Here is a 23,835-nt window from a genome sequence, read left to right as displayed (position 1 = left end):
GACATAAACCCATAATCACATCCAACCAGTCAATCCTGATCACGTAAGTTACCACTCAACATAGGTTACCTGCCGCCCGAGCTTAACTCATATGCCCCTCATAACCTTTTCCCCCATTCGCACTACCATCACTTCCTGCCAAGTATAACCATACCATTACTATTCAACTATTAGCATCCGCCTCATCTAACCACATCTTATACCCTCTCACAACCATACATATCCATCTGGTCTCTACCAAAATCAACCTCTTTAGAATTGCTACCTTTCTAATATACCATCACCCTTAACCACTAGTCAAAAAAAAAAAACCATAACACTACCACTGTCCGGACATCAAACCTCTTCACTCATCTCTAAACATCACGATTTCTTTCCTATCTGTGGTTAGCATCCCAAATAACGAACATCAAATCCATCAACAACACTACCTCAACATTCTTCCCAATACTATCCTTAATTGTGTCATTATCTAACTCTCCGCCAAAAATCTCGTATCGTGCAAATATTTTACCAACTTCTTACTTCCCTTAATTCCTCGAAACTCATTACTAATCATGTTGTCCCAAAACTCCTCTATAACCATTAACTAACATCCTCATGATTGGTAGCACACATCTCGACGACTCCTTACCTCTATATCACATAACTCCGGTCAACATTTTCTTAGTTTTATTCCCCTCATTCTTTTCCTTTACATCTACAAAATCAATTAACCATTCAACTTCTTATCACTTCTACCTAACTCTTTAGTGTTCCGGTTACGTTCTCACTGCTCCAAAACTCACATCTAATTATTTCATATCGATATCATCTCACTCTTTCTTACCACAAATATTCTCTTATTATGTCATCAATCACCCTTGCCACTAATCCATCCATAGAATCAACATTTACTGTTCAACAATTGCATCTCCCTTCTTACATCTCTAGAAATCAAAATTCCTTTCATACCGCTAATTGCCCAAGGAAAACCCACAATAGTTTCATCTCTTAAAAAGCCAAATCTCCACCCCGCGACATGTCTCCACAAAGTTCACTATATACCACTCTTCTCAACCCCTTTAAAACGAACTTTCATTATGTATATTCTTAACCCACACGGCTCTTAACTACCTCCCTCCATAATTTTTTTTACACATCTCAAGTTGTCACTATCCATATCCTTACTCTCAATCCTTTCATTCTCACGTTCCTTAGACTCACATCATCCATTGCCCACATTCACTTACTTTTACGTTACTCAACACACACTCATGTCACTCATCCCATTTCATCTCAGAAAACATGCTCTATGTCTCGATTAAGCCATAACAACCTTCCTTTTTCTTTTTCCACTATCTATTACAACCACGTATAACTCATGTCCTCCCACCGAACTCATACTCACCACAGGTGCCACTCACTACACCACAAGATTGGGTAACTTACGCGTCAAGACCAACATACATGTAAAACAATGCATAAAGAAGCAAAATAATAACTTTGAATTAAACATAATATGCAACGAATTCAAAAGATAAGCATATGACCCAAAACAGGGGTCACTAGATCGAGTACAGGACACTCGATCGAGTAAGGGACTTACTCGATCGAGTAGGTGAAGATCAGAAGCACGTAAAACAAATTACCAGGGACACTCGATCGAGTAAGCGACGTACTCGATCGAGTATTCCCTACTCGATCGAGTACCAAGGCTACTCGATCGAGTACCTACGCATTCTCAGCACTGTCCAGTTTTCGTAAAACAGTCATAACTCACTCATTTCTTGGTCAATTTGGGCGTGTGACCTATCGTTAGAATCGTAAAAGGACAAGCTATCACCTCCAATTGGAATTACATCAAAATCATTTATGCATCTCAAGTTATAACAGTTTAAAGACAACTTTGCTGTAATCAGACGACATAACTATTTGATTTTTACTTCCAAATAGCTTAAACAACAACCAAGCAAACAAAACCAGTCCAAAACTCATAAGACCAGTATTCATAATCATATGTTACTATTTTCAAAAGCCAAGCAACAACATTCATCATGCACATAATTTATCTAACTTGCCAATTATGACTTACCCACATGTTTTTATTCTATTACCTTTCGTAAACAAAATCACAAATACATGACATCAAATCCCCTATTCACATGTTACTAGCATAACAACATTACAATTACACTTCGTCACCTAAACATATTCATAATCACAAAATTCATATTCTTATGCAATTGCTACTCCATCTTTTCCAATCAATTCATCTATTTCCAACACATTACTCATCATTCTCATACACTTTTCTAACAATTCCAACCAACATTGTAAATCAACTATCATGCAACATGCTTTCAATCAACAACATACGAAATCACATTATCACCATCTTTTCTACACATTCCCTATTCTCCACATACATACATCCACTGATTCATGCCACACGTCACTCCATAGGTACACAAAGCACAAGGTAAACACATAGCGATCCCGACTCATATCCCATGTGACCGGTTCAAAATTATAGGGCGAGTTCGCGACTTTAGGACGTCTCCCAAGTCTTTGCATTAGCTCCTACAACCTTTACCCCAGATTCATTTTAATTGACTCCCTATATTCATTGAATTCATTGGTTACAGGTTTCAGGATCGTCGCTCTGATACCATTTGTAACACCCCCATACTCCAAGTGCCTTACCAGGACCACTCAGGTATAAGGATGCTACCATCTCGGTTGCCCGAGGCATGATAATCATAAGACAATGAAGAAACATACTTTATTAAATAAGTTTAAGTGATTACATTACAAAACCAACTGTAAGCAAAATACAACTGTTCTCAAACTATAAACCAACTGAAAGGAACTGTCCTAACAAACACAGCGGAAGACTAAAGACTCTGATATGTGATGACTCCATCCCCAGCTAGATCCCACGCGTATTCAAGATATCCCTGCCAAGCAACTGCTCACCACCCCCGAATGGATCACCACAGTTTTTAAAACATTTAAACGGGGTCAGTACTAATCACACAATCAATATAGATAACAATAATAAGATAAACAGACAAATTTGAATCATCACACACACACACACTCCACCAACCAATTCCCATCATCTCAATATCGACTGTCCCTTTGGACCATTACTGCCATGGGGACCGCAGCCGTTCCCACCTAAGCCCCGCTCATCATACCGAGCGATAACCTTGTCCATTAATGTGCACATCCCCTTCCGTGGAGGGTTCCACGAAGGGCAAAACTAGGGCGTGAAGCCACTCCCGCAAGTGACTCCACTCAGCCGAGAACGCATCTCGAGAACCATAGGCAACCAATCACAATCACAATATCAACAATCGTCTGAATCTATCAACAGTGTACAATCACAATCACAGCCGTCACAATACAATTACTATAACAAACAATCAATCTTAACACATTAACAATAATCCCATTATGGGACTAATACTGAGTAGGAAATCCTACCTGGAAAGCATAACAATCAGACGGTCTCAACAGCTGTATCAAAAAGCCTCTTCTACAAATCCTCCTCCTATCATACATACACAAAATCACTACCAATCATTATCTACAACAAAACCCCCAATTCCCCATATTAGGGTTTAAACAATCTTAACCAAAAGCTATAAAAATGGTACGTAGGACTTACCCTTGACACAAGGATCACAACGATACAAAGAACGATGAAATCCGACCTCTCAAGCTCCGGGATTTGTCAACAACACGGATGAATGCGAAGAACGTAACTTGAATCTCCCTTTTAATGCTATTAGGTTTGTAAAGGTGTATTATGAAAGTGACGGAAAGATTTATATATTAATCTGTGTTATTAACAAAACCCGTCGAATTATCACCCCGTAAACCGGCTACTCGATCGAGTAGCTGAGGTACTCGATCGAGTACCCCTTACTCTATCAGTACCTAAGGCTACTTGATAGAGTACCCCCTACTCTATCAGTACCTAAGGCTACTTGATAGAGTACCCCCTACTCTATCAGTACCTAAGGCTACTTGATAGAGTACCCTCTGTGTCAGTCGAAACTTTTCTAAAACGCAACTTACCCTTACTCGACAGAGTAAGGCCTACTCGATAGAGTACCCCAAGACGTATAAATACGGAGTATTACAATGGCTCTTTATACCGATTGAAGGAAAAGTAGATCTATATACTTAACATATTCCTATATGTTATATTTTAATTTGTCATAAAATTAATGGTGATCTTATGCATGCAAACTTATAAACAATATAAAGAAGAAATCTTTCTCTTACATTGGAATATTGGTTTATATGGGCACAAGAGAGATCCCCTTTCTCTCTTGTTCTTGTGCTTTCCTTAGTGGAAGAACTAAGATCCAAGTGTAGGATCTCTCCCAAAGCTTAATACCCAAAGCACACTCTTAATTAAAATTAATATTATGAATACTAGACAATATTAATTTTGTAGGAAAAATTGACCCAAAAATATTATGGAACTCTCTATTTTTCGGTTAGAGAGAAGAAAGAGAAAGAAGAATTTTTATCTTTCTAAAACTCAAATTTTAGATGAATGAATAATGAATAATACACTAACTACATTTTAGTGTATATTAGGTGAAATAAGATGAAAAACCAAAGTGGTTTTTCATCTCAAAAAACCGGGTGGAAGGGGGGGATTAGAGAGAGCCAATGCATGCTAGAGTTGTTCTTTACAATGAGCCTTAGGGTTGCATGGCTAGTTAGTAGGTAATCATTGTGCTTACCACTAACAAAATCAACTTAATTTAAGCCTAATCCTCCTCTTAATTTTCGGCACACATAGATAATATGGACTCCATATTATCTTTGTCAAAATGTCAATTTGTCTTATGTCACATGTCATATGTAACATAAATTTGTTATGTATTTTTAACATATTAAAAATCAACGTATTAATAAAAATACGTCATACACAAAAAATCGACTTAGTAATTCATAATTACTTGTACCCAAAAATTTTACCAATTTATAAATCACAATAACTTGTATTTATAACAATTCATTCAATTTCAATTATTTCTTTAAACAATAATTTCATCTGAGTAATGAAACAATTCGGTTACTCAGACCGTATCTCATTTAATCAAATTTCAATGAGATATGTAAATAATACTTCCAAAATCTTCCGTCAATTTTAAATATTTTAATTGACTCGTAACGTTATACGATCAATTAAATGATCAATTAAGAGTGTTGCCCTATAGGTATGACCTAGGGGATCAACTGATCACCACCATCGCACGACAGTAATGTCAAACTCTAGTCAGCCAATCATTACCGATATGTGTGGACCAGTTGATAGTAAAATATTACTTCCCAATTGTATCCTTTATAATGAGATTTAAACATGTGATCATCATGATCAACAGCCGTGATCGCATTATTGTCGGAGGACACATATTTAAACAAAGCCGACCACAAATCCTGTAACATAAGTCTAGGAATAAGCAAGTACGGCCTTATGGCCGCCAATAAAAACCAAAATACGAAGAGTACGAAAAGAGAAGGTTCCAACTAAAGCAAACTAACATCCAACACAACTACAGACATGATAAAGGAATGGAGTATCACTCCTACTGCTGTTGCTGCTCATCCATGACATAATCCTCATCCCCATCACCACACGAGGTGCCTGCTCCTGACACACCCAGATCCACATCACCACCGGCTCCAACATCTGGTCTCACATACCAAGGTGTCAAGCCGCTGTAAGGGTATTACTGAGGTGATCCCCATGTGGACATATCCACCCCGTAGGAGTGGAAAACCACGCTGTAATCCCCGACTCCCCTCCACCAAACCGGATGTGGTCCCGAGGTCCCAATGCCCTGAGTATATGTCATCTCATGCATGTTCCAGAGCGTCAAGGTAGAGGACACTCTCTCGGCCAGATAGCTCTCACTTGTCTACGGGGTATCAAGAAAAGGGTAACTAGGAAACGGGTATTGTGGTGGTGATGCCGGTTGTGGCTGTGTCTCAGCCATCCTCTTCCTCACTCGGTGTGGCCCTCTCCCTAACATAGGCCAATCCTCCACAGCTCTCACGTTCTCCCCCTTCCACGGCTCAGGCATGACTCGGAGGATCTCCGAGTCGATGAAGTATGCCTGCCTCGCAGGACGTGCCTCCTCATCCTCCTCCTCGTCAGACTCGACACCTACCACCGCCGCGGTTAAAGGCTTTGTTGGTGGAAGATGCTCAGGATCGGGTATCTTCATCCAGCTCATGCCCCATACTCTCCACGCTAAACTCCCATCCTCTAGGGTTCTCAACCATTTCAGGTCGAGGAAATAAGCTCTGTCCATGGTAGGTACCGGGGTAGCTAGATGGGTGTACTCCGAGGAAGCCTCAAAGGAAGTTAGCTTCTCAGCTAAACGGTTGGCAATAGCACCACAACTCAGAATCCTAGTGCTAGCTGAGGCCATCAAGGCAAGACTGGCACACATCATAGCGAGAGCACTGAAGACCACTCTCTCAGTCCGCTCGGGGTTAAGGTATGACATCAGAAGCATCAACTCATGCGAGTTCAACTTACTCATATCAGACCTCTCAGAGAGGAGACACGACACAACACGATGAAAGATCTTTAATGTGACATGTTGCACATTATTGTTCAACATGTCACTAGCAGTGGGAGCTGAGCTAATTTCCCGATGATACAAGGCATAAGACTGCAAATCCTACACTCAGTCGGTATGTCACGAAGGGCTCCCTCGACAGGCTTAGCCAAGCGAAGGTGGGAAGCAAACATGTCCGTGGTCAAGACAAAGCTGGTGTTCATGAGGCGGAACTCTTCAGATTGTTCCACCGGCTCGTATTTAAACGAGCTCATGAACTCGAGGGTCAGAAAGGCATACGAATGCTTCCGTAGGCGGTAAAGTCCGGTGAACCCCAAGGTCTCAAAAATGTGTCAGACATCGGTCTCAATACCCAGATCATCCAACATGGTCGTGTCCACACAGCGGGTCGGTCTCATCTTACGGGACTGTAAGGCTACAAACTTTTTCCGTTGTGTGAAGTCTGCAAATACCACAGACGGGTATTCGGGTACATCTGGAACTACCGGTTCCCTCCCTTCCCCCATTTCGGGCGCGGAAGCCCTACCCCTCTTACTCTGTCTGGTTCTTATCTTCAGTCTTGGCATCTGTTTCAACATACAATTTAAATACACCACTACATATACACCAAAACGCACAAAGCATACACATATGATCACAAAAGAATCATCTAAGTACACACTATCACCAACAATTCCCAATTTACAAGTAAAATTCAAATTCATAAAGCTCAGACGGTCTCTACAGTTGTGAAAAATTGGACATAATTAATATGAATTAACTCAACGACTATTACTTTTAGGACTCAAACCTTCAATACATATTCATGTACCACCCAAATTTGCAATTATATGAGACGAATTTCAATTTGGGGCACTTTTAAAACGGAGTTTTAAGACAAATTTTGGGGTGAAAATCATAAAAATTAACTCCATACATGATATATACAACATACATCACTCAATTTTCATCCTTTTATATGCAATAGATAATCAAAAATTAATTCAATTTCTCAAACTCTAGAAATTTCGGTCCACATTACATTCAATTTTAATTTGATTTTTGCATCCTAACAACTAAAATCATCAAAGCAAAACACTTAGATCATGTTACAACAATTAGAAGCAAGTTTTAACACATGTAAATCGATTTTTGAACACTTTATATCATCCTATGTGATTTCACTTAACTAAAAACCTGGAAATAAAGTAAGCATTCATACCTTAATCAATTAGGAAGTAAAAGGGAACAAATTGAAGCAAGAAAATCACTAGATTGAAGCACCATAAGTAGCAAGAAACAAAGAATTTGAGAGGAAAAGAGCTTAGGGTTTGCGGGATTAGGAAAGAAAGTAAGAGAATGAACAAAAGAAAAGGGGTTTATCCCGCGGATATGCGAGTACTGTAGCACTTACTCGATCGAGTAAGTAAGGTACTCGATCGAGTGGCCTCTACTCGATCGAGTAGGTGCTACTCGGTCGAGTTTCCGTAGGGAATTCCTACTTCCTCGACGGTATAGCCTCCCAACTAGATCGAATGAGGTCTACTCGGTCTAGTAGGCACTCATACTCGGTCAAGCAAGTCTAGGTACACGGTCGGAAGTACAAGATTAAGAACGAGGTCAAAGTCACGGGTTGAAGTAACGGTTCCTGCAAAACAACAATGCGTGTCGATTCCAAAATAAATTCGAGAATTGTCACAGATTATTACATTCATTCCCACACACTATCACTACTCATATGCAACACGACGATTTCATTTGACCAGAGTACATATCACTTCATTGCACAATGGCATTACTAAATTAATTGACTACACAATTAGCTTTCTCATGCATACATTCAACATGTTATTTCACTTCTAATATTTCGTCTACAATTTCATTAATAACACTTATACTCATATTACTCTAAGCACTCATCCAACTTCAAGTAATCATGTATCATTCAAGTCTACTAGGAATCTAACTATGCCTCAACATAAGCAAACTAGGTTACTCAAGTTAATCATGTCACAAGCGGAAGCATTCAACCAAACATATATCATACGCAACCATTATTATTTTGATAATCATCATCACAAATTCACAACTCTTTAATTATTATTATTATTACTATTATAAGACCTATAATTCTTATAGGAACTACTATCACCAACTATTTGAAGCAAACACGACCATCACCACATTCTATACATTATCCCGCACTTCTACTCTTTTCACACACACTTCTACTCGTGTACAACTTTCACGTTTTTCATAATCATCACACACATATTAACTTCATTAGGAACTTCACCATTTATGATTCTAGGATAACCATTACACACATGCTAACTTCAACTGAAACTTTACCATGAATAATTCTAGTATGACCACTATACACATTAGGCACATAATTGCCGACTCAACATTTCCATACCCAGTGACTGGCTTAAGCATAATGGGGCCATGATTTTGAAATGAGGGCGCCTACTCACCCAAAATCTAGCATCAGCTGGGGCTCCCAATATACATACACCAGGTTCATTTTATTAAACTCACTACGTTCATTAGGCTCATTTGTTACAGGTTCCAAAATCGTCGCTCTGATACCACTTTGTAACACTCCCATAGACCAAGGAGCCTTAACAAGACCTTCCCTAGCATATAAAGAAGTTACCATCTCGGTTACCCGAGGAAAGTAATCATCAAAAGTCGATAAAAGAACATTTATAATAACTTTACAAGTGATTAAACCAAAACTACTAGCACAAACGATATAACTCATCAACACTATGTAAACTACTCCTGTGATAACTCGAGAAGACTCATCCCGCCAAGACTCTAGCGACTATCCAAGACATCACCTGTTAAGACAGACTGCTCAACATAAGGGATCACGGCAGACACAACAGAAGCAAATAAGAAAACAACCACACAAGGTTACTACTGCGGACAATATAGCAACAACAGAAAACTCATTATAAACACAACATACCACACACACAAGCCTCAATACTCCAATCAAACACCGTCACCGACTGTCCACTGGACCAGCCCTGCCAGTGGGGACCGCTGCCGTCCCCACCAAATCCCCGCGCATCATGCCGAGCGATAAACCCTGTCACATTAATGTGCACATCCCCTCCCGTGGCGGGTCCACGGAGGGCGAAACTAGGGCGTAAAGCCACTCCTGCAAGTGACTGAACTGAGCCGAGGACGCACCACGAAAACCACAAACGATCAATCACAGCAGCTGAATCGCAACAACGACAACAACAACAACAACAACAACGAAAACAACAACAACAACAACAACAACAACAACAACAACAACAACAACAACAACAACAACCACAACAACAACAACAACAACAACAACAACAACAACAACAACAACAACAACCACAACAATAACAACAACAACCGACACCCTAAACAAGCAACATAAACTGAGTAGGCGAACATACCTTTAGCCAATAGCAGCGATTCCTTGTTCAACCATATAACATCAACCAAGCAAGCAAAACCCCTATACAAACAGCATAAACACCTATTACTACTACCACAACCATACAAGGAACAATGACGAAAAAGATGATGATGGTGACATACCTATACCTCTCATAACGGCGTTAAGACTGCTACCCGACTCAAGCAACCCATCCTCAAGGCACTAGCATCCTCAAAGGCTCCCTTGGAAGGAATTATAGTTAAGGGAATGGAGAAAGGCCTCATCTAGGTCTGAAGGAAAGAGGCGGAAATGATTTGCAATTTATTAAAACACGATTATAAACCCTCGCTGAAAAGACGCTACTCGATCGAGTAACTAACTTACTCGATCGAGTGGCCCCTACTCGATCGAGTACCAAAGCTACTAGATCAAGTAGCCTCTACTATATCGAGTACCACTCATCCCCAAAGTCTATCAAGACGCAAGGCATCTCTTGCATGCATTCTTAAAGATTTCACCTGCCCCAAAGGTCGGTCAACGTTGGTCAACGGGTCCCTAAAAGGGCGGGTATTACAAGTGAACACAATCAAACAAATGTATACAATATATACATTTCTACATTACAAAAGAGAAGAACATGTTTTCGAATTTTTCAAACTTTTCAAATTTTTTATCATTTTTCAATTTTTTTTGAGTTAGATAGTGTTAGAATTCCCCGTCCATGCACTTAGAATGGACATTGTCCCCAATGAACAAAACAATAAGGAATTATGGAAATGAATGATATGAATGATGAATGATTCTATACTATATGCAAACTATATGTGAAATATTTACATGTGATAAGTATATACAATTCATGCAAACTAGACTAAACTATATGATACATGCTTTCTATTGTTCGGAGAGCTAGTTTAGATTAACTCGCACTCTCTATGAGTGAACTTCCCCCAAACCGGACAAAACACTATTTCTAGTGCATAAAGGAGAAAGTTAATTCACAAGGCATGAAATGCGATGTGTTTTAGCAGGGATTTTACTAAATGAGAACGTCATGCCAGGGGAGTTTTCAGGGGGTGATCTAACTCAATTGAATTGCCTGACTAATATTGCTGAATAAGAAAATGAAGTAAAAACAATGACACAAAGATTTATACGTGGAAAAAGCCTGGGAATAAGGGAAAAAACCACGGGCACCAAGCCAGGAGGAATTGTTACAATCTTTTAGTCTATCCTGATAGGGAATGTGTATGTCAGGCTAGAAACAGAGCATGAATGCTTAATAATTACGCTTAAGAGGTTTACAATGATAAAATGAAAGTAAGAATCAGTGAATAGTAGGTGATGCTTTCTCCTACTACTACTTTGTTATTTATACTTTGCTCATAACGGCTCTCTTCTGGTTGTTTTGGACGTTCCTAGCAAATAGGCCTTGTGCCCTATTTACCCGGAGGTAGGTTGTTGACTCTATAATCTGCCTGCCGTTATCTTTGCTCAGTCAATTGCTCCACACTCTTTGTATATTACGTGGAATAAGTCTTCCATGAAAGTAGAAACCTTTTTTCTAGGTCTTAGTTGTGCTTTAATTGTCGCGTGTCACGTCTTGGTGGTGCTTTAGTATGTAGTTGGCTGAGATTTCCATTCAGGCCAAGCATTGTAGATATCTGACCTGTTCTTTCCTCCTAGCTGGTGCCTGCTTAGGTTCTCAAGTGCCTTGTATAGAATGTCTCCTTTCCAGGCTTGGCTTTGGACAAAGCCTTATTCCGGTCTGGTCATGCGTGGTAATTCTTGGCCCAACACAATGCATGAATGAAATTTGTCATTTTGGATTCTTTGTAGTGGGAGTAAAAAGATAGACACCTCAATGTTGCTGAGGGGTAAGTCCTTTGAATGGTCCTAAGACTCAAAAACTCATAACTACCAAAGAGCCTGAAATGACTCTAAAGATGCTCTAAACTAGATGTTAAAAATTGTACAAGTCATGATATCAATGTAATCAAGAGATAAAAACAACAAAGCTAAAGGAGGGGTAGGAAACTAAAAATGGAATAGGCCAATACTAGCATAACCCATCAACCCCACATTTGTGATGTCGTCCTTGGTGCTTTGTCAACCATCAAATTTCGCTCATCGCGACATCATCATCATCTACCTGTATGGAACCGGAGGTTTCACCAACATCTTCTTCACTAGAACTAGAACTTTGCTCTTCATCATCATCATCATCTTGGCAAGACCCACTACCTTCCCCGATCTCATATTCAACATCTTCCTCTATCCTTGTTTTCCGATCATCCCTTTCTTCATCTTGAGAAGCACAAGGAAAGAACACTTTCCTATCCACCCAATTTCGCAAAGAACTCGGAAGGATCAAGGAGTCCTTGCCTAGCAAGATGGTAAATGGGTGGATATTGGGCGTAGTAGGCACTCGCCCGATCATTGTATGCTTCCTTATGCATATGCTGCATTAATTGTGTCAAATAGTCATTGCCCGCCATAACATTACTCGGTTTGAACTCGTGGTAGGCAAAGGGATATGGTGGTATAACAATGGAGGAGGAGGGCTATTTACTTGGATTTTGTTGTTGCATGATGATGCTCTCGGCTCTTTCGGAAACGGAAATAAGGTAGTTGGTTCGGTGGGTGGAGATTCAACAAATCTTTCTTGGAAGAATTGGTATCCTTGATGAGCCACTCGTAGGTGTGGTCTAGGTTTTCATGCTTGATCCATTGAAATTTGTGGATCAAATTGCCCATATAAAGTGGCTTCCCTTAGCTGATTTATAAGTGTTGTCTTTGTTGAATTCCGGGTTAAAGTGCTTTGCTAATCTTGTCACCAAGTCTCCAGTCACAATGAAAGTCGCTCCATACTTCCTATTTTCAATGTCCAATCATATATTGATCAATAGTTGAAGAATATTGTACTCATTTTTGGGCTTCCCACCAACATTCAAAAATGACTCAAGGTAGACGAAATCTAATTCGGTCAAGTGATTGACTTCGTTTCTAGCAATCAAAGTGTCAGCCGTGAACTTGTGCAAATACTAATACCCGGATGATGAATGTATAAGGAATGGAACTCCTTGAAAGTAGTAAACTCACGTCCAGAGATGGCTTGCTAAAGGGGTTTGGCATCAAACTCCAAAGGCTTCTTGATGAATCGATTATCGTCCATAAGCCCAAACACTTTACTGAAATCACTTTTATGCATTGTTCTATTCTTATTTTCGAGGCAGAATTCGACATAATCTCGAGTCTTAACTCTATACTCCCTCAAGAAACTAATGAATTCCAATGTCAAAGAGGTGTATGTTAACTCAATCATTTCAAAGAGGGGTGGATAACCACATCTGTTGGAGTAGTGTCCTCCACAATAAGTGCGTTTACATATTAAATCGCGTAAAAGGAATATCAAGGATTTATGTTTTTATTTGTCAGCTGGTCATCGTTAATCGGTAATGATTGGCTGACTAGAGTTTGACAATACTGTCGTGTGACGACGGTGATCAGTTGATCCCTTTAGGTCACACCTATAGGATGACGCCCAAATTGGATAAATTAATTATTTGTATGAGATACGATATAATTAATTCCTTGTATTAATTGACATTTAATAAGTCGTGTGAATGTATTATTTGATAACGGGTTACGAACTCGGGCAGAGAAGATTTATTATTTAATTATGTGATATTTAAGTAATAAATTAATAATTAATAATTTATTGATTAATTGTTAATTAATTAATTTTATGCGATATGTGTATATGTTTTGAGGTGGAATTAATTAGCCATTTATATTTTAGAAGAGGTTGAAAAATTAGCTAATTGGGATAATATTGACACATTGTATGTTGATAAAATGGTCTTATGATTACTTAATAGTTAAGTAGTCATTGGTAGTTAATTTATATTATTTAAGTGTTAAATAATCAAATTAATATTTAATTATGTTGGATAATTAAATATAAGACTTATAAACATTTCTAGGGCAAATGCCGAAAATCAAAATGGACCTGGAGGGGACCATTTGGACTGATTTTTATACACTACTAATCCACTCATTGTGAGTGGAAAAGGTAGGGATTTCCCACTAGCATTTGTATGTGAATTGTATACATTTGAATGTCTATATATACCTAAGCCCTTCCATCATTTCTATGGTTGGAAATTTGAAGAAAAATTGGTCTTTGTGTGCTTGTTGTGGATGGTTCATATACACCATCAATAGACCATATTTTTCTTCTTATTTTGTTCATCCTTTTACAATAAACACATATAAAAGTAAACTAATCATATTATCAAGGTAATAATATTAGTTAGTATATCAAATATACATACATAATACTCAAATAATATATAGTTAATATTATTTGTAGTAAGTTTTGGGCTACTCTTGGGTGCACACCAATGGAGACCATGTTTTTGGTGGTTTGGTGTAAGAGGAGGATCATTCACATTTACATAGCTCAAGAACTACAAAGATAGGCGATCTTTGTGGTGCCCATTTCGCCTTATACGCGATGTAAGGAATTTTCCGTCTTAAAATCTTTGAATGCATGTAGATTTTAGACCGTCACATAAAATTAGTAAGTAATTTTATCATCATAGGATGATTCTTACATGGTCTAAAATACTAACAAGTTGTATCAGAGCATTGTTACATACATGCATGTTGTTTTAAGACGATTTTAGTAATTTATGAGATAAATTAATATAATTGATATTATGTTACTAAAATTAATTTTATCATATAATATCGTCTTGCATGTAAATAATCTGGTCTTAGATTGATATGGGATGAAAAGTTTATTTTTGTTATATTTTTCCACTTTTTATAACTTAAAATGGCATAAAAATGGGTAAAAATGCATTAAAATTAAGGTTAATTGATAAACAATACCAATATAAGGACCCTTTTTCATAATCAGTGCCAACATAATCAATAATTAGTAATCAGTACCAAAATATTAACTTTTTTCTATGATAAGTACCAAGTCACCTAAAAATCCAATCTTAACTTACTCAAAAAAGTCCTAAAAGCCATCATTCAACTACAAATCTCCACTCACCCACGTTCAAAATCCCTATGTACAAAATTAATAAAATTTTAATAGCTAAAAGCCATAACTAATAATCAAAATGTACAAAATTTTAATAAAATAACTTTAAATAAAAATTGAAATAACTTTCATAATCAAAATTAATAAATTTTTTTTCCTAAAAGCCATCATTAATAAAAATGCACTGATTACTCTAATTGTTCCAAAATGTACAAAATTTTATTTTAAGTTATTTCAATTTTTATGGTTTGGTTAAGAATTAAATCGTAAAAATTGTCGTTTTACCGATTAAATTGTAAAATCGTTTTAAATAAATTTTAGAACCAAAACTTTTCACTTGCATGTCATTTTTGGTGTAAGGCCAGAATGTTCATGGCCTTTAAATTTATTTTTCCATAAATTTTATATTTAAATGGAATTTGTTTTTCATAATAATTGTGAATTATTATGTCTTTTTGTCATAATTTGTGTTTTAATCCCATATAAATTCTAGATAATTAGTGAGAATAATTATTTTTATATTAGACCAGTTTAGTATCATTATCATATCTTAAAATTGTTTTAAGTCATTATTATCAATTTTTACTGGTACAAATTCCGTCAAAGTAAGCTCAAATGATCGTTGTTGTTAAGTTAGACGATTTGGCATGACATATTTTTTTCATAATGCAGGTTTTTAGCATTATAATTATGTAATTTTTCCTAATATGGCCATAGGTAGAAGTTGGTATTTCCCGTAATGTAAGGGAATATCGACTTGTTTTGTAATTAATTGTCGTTTCGTATCGCCTAATTTGTAATTAATTAATAGTTTTATTTTAATTTTAATCACAAATTGTCTAAAAGGATATTGTTATATAATTTATTTATTAGTAATTAAATGAAGCATCTAAATACGGAGTTTTCATGAAGACGGTGTTTTCGGAAAGGCGTTCCGAAATCCTAAAGAAGGAGGCCAATTTATGAAAACTCAAGGGACCAAGGAGTTGGTTTCCGATATGTAATAATTTTAGTTAATTAGATTAACTAGGTGGTCATATTAGGACTTGTTTGTTTATTTATGCATTCATGCCAAATCGTCACTACATGTTTTAATTTTTGTTGTTATCGATTTAGTCGTCTAGCATTCACCAGTTTTGTTCACTTAAAAGTGATAGACAATTAAATTGATAAGATTTCTCATATTTGTTTAAAATTGAGATTAAGCCTTACCAAATAATAACACCTATGAATCCCTACTTCATTAGAGGTAGGTTCGGATCACCGAGGTACACTATTTTTACGTTGGGTAAGTAGGGTAATAAAAGTTATTACACGTGAAAATTGGTTGGACTCAGCGGGATAAATATGGGTTGAATCGGTCCACCTTGCCCATATTTATTTTGGGACTAAAAGATGGATTTTAAGAAAATCCGTCAACCAAGAGTTCTAGTAGTAGAATCAGTCAAAATGTTGACTCACCAAATATATATAAATTTGGATTGAATCGGTCCACCGTGCCCGTGTTTATATAAAATTGGATCTTGAAATCATTTATATAATTCAGTGGAAGATCATTATATAAATGGGAACTTGTTAAAAAGGTTTCACAAGTTAAAATATTTAAAACGATCAATGTTAATCTTTCCTTTCATTTCCTTTGTAGTAATCACGATGGCTTCGACTAGTCAAACCGTCACTATAGCTATAGATTCATGGCTGCGTTCATTCATAGACAAATAACTTTTAAATGCCGACGGTAGTAATTTTAAAGATTGGGAGGAACAACTTCGATTAGCTGCCGCAAGTGATGGCAAATTACGCTACCTTGTCGATCCCTCTCCCCCTTCACCTAGTACTAGGGCCACTGCCAATGTAAGGGAGGCTTTTTCAAAATATCAAAAGGAAGCCGCTACAATTAAAAATGTTTTGATTTTCTCAATGGATCCTTCTTTACAAAGGCAATGTGTCAAGTTTCGCGATGCACATGAAGTATTCTCGAGGCTTTCCACTATGTTTTCTCAAGCCCTGAGGATAATTCAATATGACACCGCAGTTCGTTTCTTTAAGCTTAACCTCGATGGTCAACCTGTAAGTTCACACATACTTAAAATGATTGATTACGTGGAAACTTTAGAGGGGTTGGGATGTAAGATCCCCGACGAACTAGTGGTGGACCTAGTGCTCTACACTCTCTCTCTCGCTCTCTCACGTTAAAGGGTTTACCTAATTTAGGGTAAATTATAATGTGACGAACATGAGAAAGAGTTTACATGAGCTCCATTCTCTGCTTGTGCAAGCAGAGAAGGACATGGGATTGAGTGGGAGTACGAGGAAAGATGTGCTTGCGATAAACGTGAAGGGGAAGAAGCAGTTTAAGAGGAACGCAGGTAAGAAGCCCGTACAGGTGGAGGGCAAAGGTAAAGATATTGCGAATATCTCTACCAAGCCTAAACCTAAAAAGGGTAATCGTCTTAAAGATACTTGTAATTATTGTAATAACAAGGGACATTGGAGGCGTAATTGCACGAAATACCTTGTTGACATTAAAGCTGGCATTGTGAAGCCAACATGTAATTTCTCAACCGAATTATGATAGACATAATTTATGCTTCAAGTACAACTAGGGTATTAGATACTGGTTGTGGTTCTCACTTGTGCAATCATTTGCAGGGCCTAAAAAGCATAAGAAAGCTAAACAAGGGTGATGTTGATCTCCGAATGGGTAACGGGTCTAAGGTAGCCGCCGTCTCAGTAGGAACTTATGTACTTAATTTACCTTCGGGGTTTCAGTTTTATCTTAATAACTCTTATTTTGTACCAACGTTGTCTAAGAATATAATATCAGTATCTGTGTTAGACACAGAAGGTTTTTCCTTTGTAATTAAAGACAAGTGTTGTCCTTTTTCCCTAAATGGGATTGTATATAGCCAAGCTATTTATATCAATGGTATTTATATTCTAGACACTAGCAAAAATGTTTATCATTTAGATAATAAAAGACTCAAATGTGGTGAAGCCGATCTATCTTATTTATGGCATTGTCGTTTAAGACATATCAACGAGAAGCGCATTAAAAGACTAGTGTCGACTGGTGTAATTAAACCTTTTGATTTCGAATCATTTGGTACATGCGACTCTTGTCTTCTTGGCAAGATGACTTGTTCACCTTTTCTAGGAAAAGGATCTCGAACTAGTGAGTTGTTGGGTTTAATACACACCGATGTGTGTGTTCCAATGACAATCACTGCTAGAGGTAATTATGACTATTTCATTACTTTTACCGATGACATGAGTAGATATGGGTATATCTACTTAATGAGGTATAAAAGTGAAGTTTTTGATAAGTTCAAAGAGTTTCATAATGAAGTAGAAAACCAATTAAATAAGAAGATTAAAACATTACGATCAGATCATGGTGGGGAATATTTAAGCAATGACTTTAAAGATCACCTTAAAAACTGCGGTATTATATCTCAGTTAACTCCTCCTGGCATACCGCAATTAAATGGTGTGGCTGAAAAGAGGAATTGAACTTTATTAGATATGGTCTGATCAATGATGAGTCAAACAGAGTTACCTAAGTCATATGGGTTTTTGCTACTTTATCTGTTGTACGATCACTTAATAAAAGTCCCACTAAAGCAATTGACAAAACTCCATATGAGATATGGAAAGGGAAGGTCCCGAATTTGCGATACATGAAAGTATGGGGTTGTGATGCTTATGTCAAGAGCAAGTCTGATGATAAGCTTGCATCTCGTTCTGAAAAATGTATTTTTGTAGGCTACCCTAAGGAAACTTAAGGATATTGCTTCTACAATAGTAACGAGAACAAAGTGTTTGTGGCTCGTGAAGCTATATTTGTAGAAAAACAATTTATTTCTAGAAGACAGAGTGGGAGAAAATTTGAACATGATGAAGTTCAAGAGCCACAAACTGATGTGACAGTACATGAAGATGTTCCTTCTACGTCTCAATCGGTCATTGTTCCTTCTGAACCTAGGAGGTCAGAGAGGGTTAGTCGCCAGCCTGATAGATACCTTGGTGTTATCGAGGAAGATGGTGACTATGAGGTTTTACTTTTGGAAAGTGATGAACCCAAGACCTACAAAGCAGCTATTACGAGTTCTGACTCTAAGCTATGGCTTGAGGCCATGCAATCCGAAATGGATTCCATGTACGATAATCAGGTATGGGACCTGGTTGACTTACCTAAAGATGTTCGATCTCTTCAGTGTAAGTGGATATTCAGGATTAAAATAGGCATGGATGGACATAAAGATGTCTACAAAGCTAGTTTGGTGGCAAAAGGTTTCACCCAGGTTCATGGTTTACACTATGATGAAACTTTTGCCCCAGTTGCTATACTTAGATCTGTTCGGATAATGTTAGCGATTGCTGCATTTCATGATTATGAGATATGGAAAATAGATGTCAAAACCACTTTCCTGAACGGGTTTCTGGAAGAGGAAGTGCTTATGACACAACCTGAGGGTGTTGTGGATCCTAATAATCCTAACAAAGTACGCAAACTTAAGAGATCCATTTATGGTCTTAAGCAAGCGTCAAGGAGTTGGAATCATCGTTTTTATCATGTTATTAAACATAATGGTTTTTCTTGAAGTGTTGAGGAACCTTGTTTATACATGAAGTTTAGTGGGAGTAAAGTTGTTTTCTTACTTGTTCATGTGGCTGACATATTACTCATTCGGAATGACGTAGATATGCTTGCTTCTGTCAAGAAGTGGTTAGGAAATCACTTCCAAATGAAAGATTTGGGCAAAGCTCAGCGCATCTTGGGTATCCGGATTTATAGGGATAGATCCAAACGGATATTAGCATTGAGTAAAGAAGCCTATATCGATAAGATTCTTGACCGATTCAATATGAAAATCTCCAAGAGAGGTTTTCTACCTATGGGAAATGGGATCACTTTGAGTAAGTCACAGTGTCCTACTGAGTCTAAGGATATTGAACGCATGAAATCAATTCCCTATGCTTCCGTTGTTGGATCGATCATGTATGCTATGATGTGTTCTCGTCCTGACGTGTCGTATGTTTTGAGTATGACGAGTCGTTTTCAGAAAACTCCAGGTGAGAGTCACTAGATAGCCGTCAAGAATATTCTGAGGTACTTGAGAAGGACTAAAGATTAATTATTAGTGTTTGGAGGGGAATCTGAATTACGTAAAAGAGGTTATACGGATGCCAATTTCCAAACCGATAGTGATGATTTAAAATCACAGATTGGTTTTGTCTTTTTGTTGAACGGAGGGGCGGTTTGCAGGAGAAGTTTCAAAGAGTCCGTGACTGCTGATTCTACAACGGAAGATGATCCTTTAACCAAGCCTTTGTAAGCCAAACATGATAGTTATGTAGTTTCGATGGGATTGAGACGAATGCCAGAATTGTTGTAAATTATATGATATGTAATAATTAAGATATTGTACTTATTATTTCATATATGATAATTACATTTATCGTTGCATTCAATTTTATGTCTGAATTTTATATACTTTGTTTTCTCCAAATAGGTTGTAGTGATAATGTCGAACCCTATTAAAGTGAACTGGATTAACATTGTATTTTGTCCCTAGTTACTTAATAAGGTGACGTCTTGAAGTGACTAGATTGTAAGGCGATGGATGACAAGTTCGACTGTCATATGGTCATAGTGATGGCTGATCGATTACATAGGCAGATTGTGAGACAATTTGTCGGACAATGGTCGTTTATAGAGTCCTTTTGTTGCTAGGTCGTGGCGAGGATTTCTATTTATTCCTTCGAGTCAATTCTTTAGACTGGTGACTATTTGTCTGAGTTGGTGCGGTTTTTTGGTGGCATTGGTTTTTGTTCTAGGTCGCACCGTAAAAGGAAGCAATGAGCATTTACTGGGTAATTGTGATTTGTATCGAACGAAGAAGATAGGTCAACGGGATTGTCCATTTATGTCATATTTTATCTCAAGGCCACTTGAGGAGAGGTGACTAGAAATGTGTGGCCACGCTCGAATTAGATCTATAGTAGATTATCCGGTCAGACAGTCATTCTCCTGATCGAGGAAACCACTTTATGATATGATCACGTGCAAGAATGACCTGAAAGACATCTTGCATTGAGTGGGAGATATTATTGGACAAGAGAATTGGTAATTCACTGAAACACCCCCATTTATCCAGGAGCCTTTAGCTAGACATTCCCAAATAAATAAGACTGTTACCATCTCGGTTTCTCGAGGTAGTGAATAACAAAGTCCAACTTACCAAAGTACTTTAAATTAAAACTTAATGATTACATGTTTATTACAACTTAACCAACTAAAACTTAATATAAAATAATTACAACTCGCAAGAGAAATAATAAAGTGATCAAATTATCTTTGTGGTCTAAACTTCTAGGTAGACTGGTCAAGTCCTCACGCATCCCATAGCTCCCAAGTCAGCTAATCTTTAGTACCTGTCAAATCTGCTCCCCATTATGGTTCATCACAGGTGTTCACGAATACACGGTCAACCACGAGGTTGAGTAGGGACTAACTAAACAACGCACAATAATAATATATCCAACTCAGCCAAAATAATCGCATGTTATGGTAACACCCATAACCTTCAACCATCTATGTTATACTCCAATCACCTCTACTCCTCCCAAACTACGTCTTAACGCTTCCTCAGCTCCGAATGTGCACATCTCCCTAGTAGTGAGCCTACTAGAGAAGAGACTCTGAGGGGCGGCCAGTGATCAACTGACGCCACAAGGACTAGCGGTTACTCAGACCGGTCCCTTCAAATAATAACCAAGGACTAGCGGTATATCGGTCCCTTCCAATAATAACCAAGGACTAGCGGTATATTGGTCCCTTCGACAAATAACTCACAAGGACTAGCAGTTCGGTCCCTTCAATCAAAATACAATAATCGCCAATACTCATAAAGAACCCAACTCCATCTTCTCAATTCCACATTCATAATCACAATCTCAATATATAAATCAACCACATATATATATATATATATATAAACAATTAACAATCTTATAAATGTAAGTTGAGTAGGATAATCCCTACCTGGCAAGCAAATACTCCAACTGCACAAATTCGAATAATTGCAATCCAATTAACAAAGCTTCTCAAAACTCCGGCACCTAATGAAATAATAATTTATCCAATATTAATTATTTATACTTTATTTATAATTCAATATCAATTATACATTAATTACTTATTATTAATTATAATATTACGATATTCTAAAACCCGATTAAATTGAAAACCTGAGTCACCCACTCAACTTGTGATGACCCACGTCATATATCAACACACCCCACAATTACAACACGGTTTGAAAACCGTATTACACCATCCCCACTTAACCCGTGTAAAAACCCGTCACCCGTCACCCACACCCCAAACAACCCACGGCACACCATCACCTCAGCCCCACCGTGACCAACCACCCTACCACGACTGACCAATCCTCACAAAACAACCACCCTTAGCCTAAAATACGAGCCCTAGCAACGATCACCACGACCTTTACCAATTTACCGAAAACCCGTCATCAACAACCACCGCATACAAAGCACCCCGCCAACTTCACCACAGCCACCACTACCACATCTGGACACCACCGTTGATACCTCTGTCCCACGGTGACTCTAGGGGTGGTCCCCTTTCCCCGGTATAGCAACCAACACGGCCACGGTTCCCGTCTTAAGATGGTGACATCCTTCCCCTGTTTTCCTCTATTTACGCTCAACTAAGGCCACTACCTACGCAAACCACCACCCCAGACCATCCTACCTCCACCACCAGCACCAACTAATCCCCACGAACCCAAACAACCCAGTTTCTAGCCAAGCAAGTCTCGGGGAAGGGTATAAAACCGGTAAATAACATCCTTGCCCTAAACTCGTAATTCCGGCAACCACCACGCAAAACACCAACAAAAGCCACCCACGACCACCCATAAAGGTCGAATACTCCCCCTGGTACCAACCCTAACCCAGGTCAGGTCCATCATAGTCGATGTAGGGTCAAAAACCGAGTCTTTGTATTGTTTTAACCCAACAAACACCACCACAAACTCCGGTCAACCACCCCCTCCCAGATGGTCTACGACGGTCTAACGTGGGTCTGGCCACCCCCTGGTGTCCCACGGCCAAGGTCACGGTCCCAGCTAGTGTAGAGGCGGTTTAAATTACGAGTTGTTTAAGTTATAAAATCGTTACATTAAATTGTGAGACGGTCTTACCTTGAGTTAATTAGCGAAGTTAGTTGAATATCCAACGATGATCCCAATACTCCCCCTTTGTGAATTCTTCAGATTTATTATGAATAATATGGTCTATGGTTTCAACTATTTATATAGGTAGGTTGAGGTTATAAGAAATTAATTAGGAAATATGTAATTTACCATAATATTAATACCATACACTTATATTATTATTATTATTATTAGTAGTAGTATTACTATTATAATTATAACATAATTATCAAGTATTATTATTCTATAAATTATGGTATTTTGTTATTGCTCAAACGTCATCCCGACTCATTTTTCTATTATTTTATTAATTATTTCTATCTAACAACCTAATCCGCAATTATTATAATTAATAAATATAACTAATCAATATCATTTATAAAATATGATTTATAAAATATAATTAAAATACGGGGTATTACAGTCTTCCCCCCTTAAAAATGAACTTCGTCCCGAAGTTCACCCCACACTACTCGAAGGACACTATAAATTCCGATAAATTTGCCATTACCATTACTC

The sequence above is a fragment of the Silene latifolia genome, chromosome 8 (genome assembly GCF_048544455.1).
Source record: "Silene latifolia isolate original U9 population chromosome 8, ASM4854445v1, whole genome shotgun sequence".
NCBI classification, from domain to species: domain Eukaryota; kingdom Viridiplantae; phylum Streptophyta; class Magnoliopsida; order Caryophyllales; family Caryophyllaceae; genus Silene; species Silene latifolia.
Note: the sequence above shows the minus strand (reverse complement) of the source record.